Source organism: Pleurodeles waltl, chromosome 11 (genome assembly GCF_031143425.1).
Source record: "Pleurodeles waltl isolate 20211129_DDA chromosome 11, aPleWal1.hap1.20221129, whole genome shotgun sequence".
In the NCBI taxonomy this organism is placed as follows: domain Eukaryota; kingdom Metazoa; phylum Chordata; class Amphibia; order Caudata; family Salamandridae; genus Pleurodeles; species Pleurodeles waltl.
In genome coordinates, this window is record NC_090450.1 from 937741499 (window position 1) to 937747959 (window position 6461).

At 48.8% G+C, this 6461-nt stretch overlaps 1 non-coding gene across 1 annotated transcript; it reads right to left on the bottom strand.

The window, feature by feature from the left end:
- Positions 1-4398: 4398 nt before the first annotated feature.
- Positions 4399-4539, bottom strand: LOC138266719 (U4 spliceosomal RNA). Its single transcript, XR_011199651.1, has one exon. It is a non-coding gene; the product is annotated as a U4 spliceosomal RNA (small nuclear RNA).
- Between the last annotated feature and the right edge of the window lie 1922 nt (positions 4540-6461).

Below are 6461 nucleotides of genomic sequence, written 5' to 3' on the forward strand. Positions count from 1 at the left end.
AAAACCACTAACAAGACTTGGCAATGGCAAGAGTTCCTAAAAAAAAAGTTTGTAGAAATGCTGGGGACCAGGAGAGTCAGAGGGGACTCAACCCATGGAGGGGAGTCCCAGGTGACCCCCACGAACTAGAAGAGTCTTGATACGAAGATGGAAGACCCACAGGCGACCCACTGGCAGCAAGTACAGGAGTCGCGGTGAGGCCCACTCAGCACACCTGGCAGAGAGTTCCATATCACTGGAGTAGCAGGAAGGAGACTGTCCATGTCAGAGACGAGAGCTGGAGGACAGGACTACATGGAGCCTGAAGATTCCTTGGATGAAGAGCCAACAAGCCTTTGTAGCTGCTAGAGTCGTGGTGCACAGGAGTACTGTCATGCAAGGAGGGGCAAAGACTCACCCACTCCAAAGATAGACATCTGTTAGAGAGGACCAAGGGGACAACTTCAGACCACCACCTGGGTTGCAGGATGCACACAGAGTTGCAGGAGAGAGGATCCACGTGGCTGGTTGTCGAGCCGTTGGTGGCTGCAGATACTGGGGAGTGACTCCTTCACTCCAAGCGAGATTCCTTCTTACTTCTTTTGTGCAGACTGATGACTTACCACCCTCAGAGGGTGCACAGCCAGGGAAATGTTGCAGGAGCTGGGAGGAGCCAGAGAAACAATGTTGCAGAGGCAAAGTCGTCACTGGAGCTGCAGATTGTCGGTTCCTGTGGAGTCCAGTTGCGGTTCCAGTGGCCAGGACTAAAAGTAAACATTGCAGAGGAGTCCTGTTGGAATCTTGCACGTAGAATCTGAGGACCCACCCAAGAGGGAGACCCTACATAGCCCTAAAAGGGGGATTGGTCACCTAGCAGGGTGATCACCTATCAGGAGGGGGCTGTGACGTTACCTGCCTGACCTGGCCACTCAGATGCTCCCAGGGGCCTCTGCCCATCCTGGATTCAAGATGGCAGAACCAAGTGACCCCCTGGAGGAGCTCTGGGCAGCACCCCTGGGGTGGTGATAAACAGGGGAGTGGTCACTCCCCTTTACATTGTCCAGTTTCGCACCAGAGCAGGGACCGGTATCCCTGGACTGGTGCCAACCAGTTTCTGCAAGAAGGGCACCAAATGTGCCTTTCGAAGCATACCTGTGGCTTGGGGAGGCTATCCCTCCCAAGCCCTGTAACACCTATTTCCAAAGGGAGAGGGGTTATCTCCCACTCCCACTCCCAAAGGAAATCCTGTGTTCTGCCTTCCTGGGCTTGAGCTGCTCATGCAGCAGGAGGGCAGAAACCTGTCTGGAGGGTGGCAGCAGCGAGGCTGCCCGGGAAGACCTTGTAAACTGGTAGGAGCAAAACTGGGGGGTCCTCAAAGGAGCCCCCACAGTGCATGGGATCATACAACCAATACTGGGGACAGTATTGGGGTATGATTTCAACATGTTTGATACCAAGCATGCCTTGGTTTGGAGTTACCATTATGTAGCCGGACATAGGTAGTGGCCTATGTCCAGTACACAGGTAAAATGGCTTACCCGCACTCACGAAGTCCAGGAAAATGGAGCTGGAGTTTGTGGGGGCACCTTAGCTCATTCAGGGGCACCCACACACACACAGGTACATGCACCCTGCCCTCTGGGCTAGGAGGGCCTGTCATAGGGGTGATTTACAGTAACCTGCTTCAGTGACCTGTAGTAAAAAGAGTGCAGGCACCCTTCCACGCAGGCTGCAATGGCAGGCCTGCAGAGAGATTTTGCATGGGCTCCCATGAGTGGCATAATACATGCTGCAGCCCATTTGGGACTCCTGGTGCCGCAGTGCCCTGGGTATGTGGGTACCATATACTAGGAACTTACATGGGGGCACCAGTATGCCAATTATGGAGTGAAAAAGACCATGAACAACTGAATTTAGAGAAAGAGAGCACAGTCACTGGGGGTCTTAGTTAGCAGGATCCCAGTGAACACAGTTAAAAACACACTGACATTAGGCAAAAAATGGGGGTAACCATGCCAAAAAGAGGGTGCTTTTCTACAGGTGCAAGAAAAGTGGCTCTGCACTGGGTGCAGCGCCACTTTTCATAAATCTAGCCCTAAGTTTTATTGTGTGCATGGTACATGCCGCTGTGTACGTTCTGTGCCCTGTGCTCGTGCAGCCTACACATGTGCCGGATCTGGTAGCTGAGTTGGACGAGGCAACCATGCAAGGAATCTTTGTGTGACCTCATTGTCGTAGTATTCAAACAGGGCATAAACGCTCAGGGGTAGATTTATGAAAAGTTGTGCTTGCACAAGGTGCAGTGTCCTTTTTCCTGCGCTCCTTAACGCCCCCCTCAAGCCACCATGGTAGTTCCGTATTTAAACACGGCGCACCATGGCAGTAGTTAGGGTGACTAGCGTCATAATTTTTTACGCTAGTCCAGTGCTTTGCAGGAATAGCATAAACAATAATGACGCTAATCCTGCAAAGCACCCAGAGGCCCATTGTAATCAATGTCAGCCTCTTTTTAACAATGTTAAAAATTGCAGGTAAAAATGGCACAATGGAATCTCGTAGATTCCTTTGTGCCATTTTTACGCCTCTCCTAGTGCAGGAACGCCCTCCTTGCATCCTTGCATACATAATGTGATGCAAGGGTTTACAAAGTGGTGCAATGCATGCATTGAGCCACTTTGTAAATACGATCCGGGGAAAATGCCACTTTAACGCTGCCTTAGCTTAAAAAAAATTACGCTATGGCAGCACTAAAGAGGCGCTAGGGGCTCTCAAATATACCTTATAGCTTTTCATCCCTCTCAGGTGAAAAAATGGGCCCTAGTGCAAGGAAGGAAATGGGCCCTTTTGTTGCTGTTTGAATGATAAAATACAGGAAAAATTAGGGTTAAATCGGCCCCCTGGGCACCTGCTGTACCAATAGATGGTACGCCTCTGTCCTTGAGCTCGGTAACATCTGTAATTGAGTGCCCTGAAGCGCTTTAGAAATGCACTTTGGGGCAGATTTATGAAAAGTGGAGCTGCCACTTTTCTTGAGCCCCTTAACGCCACCCTAACGCCACCATGGTAACGTTGTATTTAAAAAACGGCGCGGAGTTTTTGGCCTCGTTGGGCCACATTTGCGTGCATTTGCGTAAAAAAAAAGGACACAAATGTGGAGCAAGGAGGCGCTAGGGGCTCCTAAATATCCCACTTTATATAACGTTAAAAGTCACGCTCGACACCTTCGTCAGCTCTCGTTCTGTTTCAAACACTGCATACAATCTGAGCGAACTTTCTCCACATTATCCGGTTGATAACAAACGGCTTCCAACAGAAATACGAAAACTAATCAAGACGAAAGCATCCTGAAAGTTCCTGCCGGATGCAGAAACTCAGACACACTAAAACTAAATCGAAAACAGCGAACTAAAAGAAAATAAACTCTGGGCCATATATATATTTTTCGACGCACAACTGCGCCAACGCAGTTGTGCGTCAAAATATTTAACGCCGGCTAACGCCATTCTGAAGCGCCATGCGGGCGCCGTATTTATTCAATGACGTTAGCCGGCGTTAGCCGGCGGAGCTGCCTGGTGTGCGTGAAAAAAAATGACTTACACAAGGCAGCGCCGGCGTAGGGGAAAATGGAGCTTGGCCGTCAAAAAATGGAGCAAGTCAGGCTGAGGCAAAATTTTCACCTCAACCCGATTTGCGCCATTTTTTTTTACTCCCAACCCCCATTGAAATGACTCCTGTCTTAGCAAAGACAGGAGTCATGCCCCCTTGCCCAATGGCCATGCCCAGGGGACTTATGTCCCCTGGGCATGGTCATTGGGCATAGTGGCATGTAGGGGGGCACAAATCAGGCCCCACTATGCCACAAAAATAAATATATATACTTACCAGCACTTACCTTAATGTCCCAGGGGTGGGTCCCTCCATCCTTGGGCGTCCTCCTGGGATGGGCAAGGGTGGCAGGGGGTGTCCCTGGGGGCATGGGAGGGCACCTCTGGGCTCCTTCCGAGCCCACAGGTCCCTTAACTCCTGCCCTGACCAGGCGCTAAAAAACGATGCAAAAGCATCTGGACGTCATTTTTTTTGACCCGCCCACTCCCGGGCGTCATTTTTGCCCGGGAGTATAAATACGGCGCACATGCCTCAGAGTCATTTTTTAGACGGGAACGCCTACCTTGCATATCATTAACCCAAGGAAGGTGTCCACGCTAAAAAATGACGCAAACTCCATGAACTTTGGCGCTAGATGCGTCTAACGCCAAAGTATAAATATGGAGTTTGTTTTGCGTCGAATTTGCGTAAAAAAAAAACGACGCAAATCCGGCGCAAACAGAGTATAAATATGGCCTCTGTGTGGTCTACCCGATACCAACACGTTCACTTAAATTACTAAAAGATTTCTTATTTTTTAACATTAATATTCAGTCTCCTTAGAGACTGTCAAAAATTGCCAATATCGACTATATTTCAAATCGTCATGGCGGGGTATTGGGTAAAGTTTTCAATAAGCAATAATCGCGCCTCGGTTAGACCTCATTGGCTAAGATACTGCCACTGCGCAAAGCTAACAATAAAAATGCGAAAAAAGGTGCGTCTCGGGGTATCACCTCATGATACAAAGACCAAGGAAACGTTTAGTTGTCCAAGAATTACTACACCTCCACTGGCTTCTAACAGGCACTATGCCCAATGACCATGCCCAGGGGACAGAAGTCCCCTGGGCATGGCCATTGGGCAAGGGGGCATGACTCCTGTCTTTGCTAAGATAGGAGTCATGTTAATGGCGCCTGGGCGCCAAAATAAATGGCGCAAATCGGGTTAAGACAATTTTTTTGCCTCAGCCTGACTTGCCCCATTTTTGGACACCCAAACGCCATTTTTCCCTACGCCGGTGCTGCCTGGTGTACATGGTTTTTTTCACGCACACCAGGCAGCGCCGGTCGGCTAACGCCGGTTAACGCCATTCAATAAATACGGCGCCCGCATGGTGCTACAGAATGGCGTTAGCCGGCGCTAATTTTTTTGGCGCAAAACTGCGTTACCGCAGTTTTGCGTCAAAAAGTATAAATATGGCCCTATACCTTCCACAGGTACAATGTATGCAGGGTAGGCCTTACCAGGGAGAAAGCCACATAGTTCTGACGCAGTTAAATTTACATTTCACTTTGTCATTTTGAGACTTCACTGCGTCAAAACTGTACCGCCTGCTCAGAGTAGGCATAAAATTGATGCTGGGGTTTTTCCAATGAGAGCCTCCTCACATTGCTAGAGCAGTGTCATTTTACGGATCTTGTCCAACAATGCGTAAGCTCAGCGCAAACAGATGCATCACACTTTCTGATGCATCTGTGAAAACGTGCACCATGGAGCTCTGTATTGTAAATACAGAGGATCTATGACGTTGTTAGGGGATCATAGGGAAACAGAAGAAATCTGACGCATCAATGTCGGCGCATCCGATTCTTGTAAGTGAGGCCCATAGGCAGTCACAAATCTTCAGTTTGCTAAACACATGTTCAATATTATTTGCCAAATATAACCAGCTATGATTTGGGATATGCAGGTGGTGATAGCTGTTGATGATGCAGAGTACCAACGTACAGAAATTGTCCTCTGGTAGTGGTGGGGAGGGAGGGCCCAACCTCTAAAAAAGTTTTCGGGGGGGGGGGGAGTGGCCAAAACAAGTTTGAAGACCACTGTCCTAGGTAGACCAGGTGATTCTCCCAGCTGGAGCTAAAGACACCTATATTATCAAGATATGCTACACTGAAGCTTTCCAACCCCTGTAGAACTTTATAAACCAGCCTCTGAAATGTGGCAGGTGCAATTTTCAACCCAAAGGGCATCACTGTAAAGTGATAATGCCCACTAGGGGTGGAAAATGCTGTTTTGGGTTTAACATCATCTGCCAACTTGATCTGCCAGTAGCCAGCAGTCAAGTCAAAGGTGCTCAGATACTTGTCATCTGCCCTAGATATAGGATGAGCATCAGTGTTTTTTAACAGTTTTGAGACCTCTGTAGTCAACACAAAACCTAATTTCTCTTTTTCCATCTCAGGAGTGAGGTTTTGGGACACGCACTACAGGGCTGGACAAGGGCTATCTGAGGGCTTAATAACCCCTAGGTCTAGCACCTTCTGAACTTCAGATTTGATGCACTCCCTCACATGGTCAGGTTGTCTGTAAATTTTGCTATTCACAGGCAAACTGTCCCTTGTGTCAATGGTGTGTTTACACCGTGTGGTCTGACCAGGTGTCAGGGAGAAGAGTTCTGAGAACTGCCCTAGGATGTTTCTATAGTCCTCCTTTTGGGACTCAGAGAGGCAGACAGAAAGGACTACCCCATCAATCGAGCCATCAGTTGTATTGTGGGAGAAGAGGTCAGGGAGAGGGTCTCTTTCCTCTTCCTGTCGCTCATCAGTAGCCATGAGCAGAGCCATGTCTGACCTATCATAATAGGGGTTATGGGGGCTTCCGGGAGTGCCAAG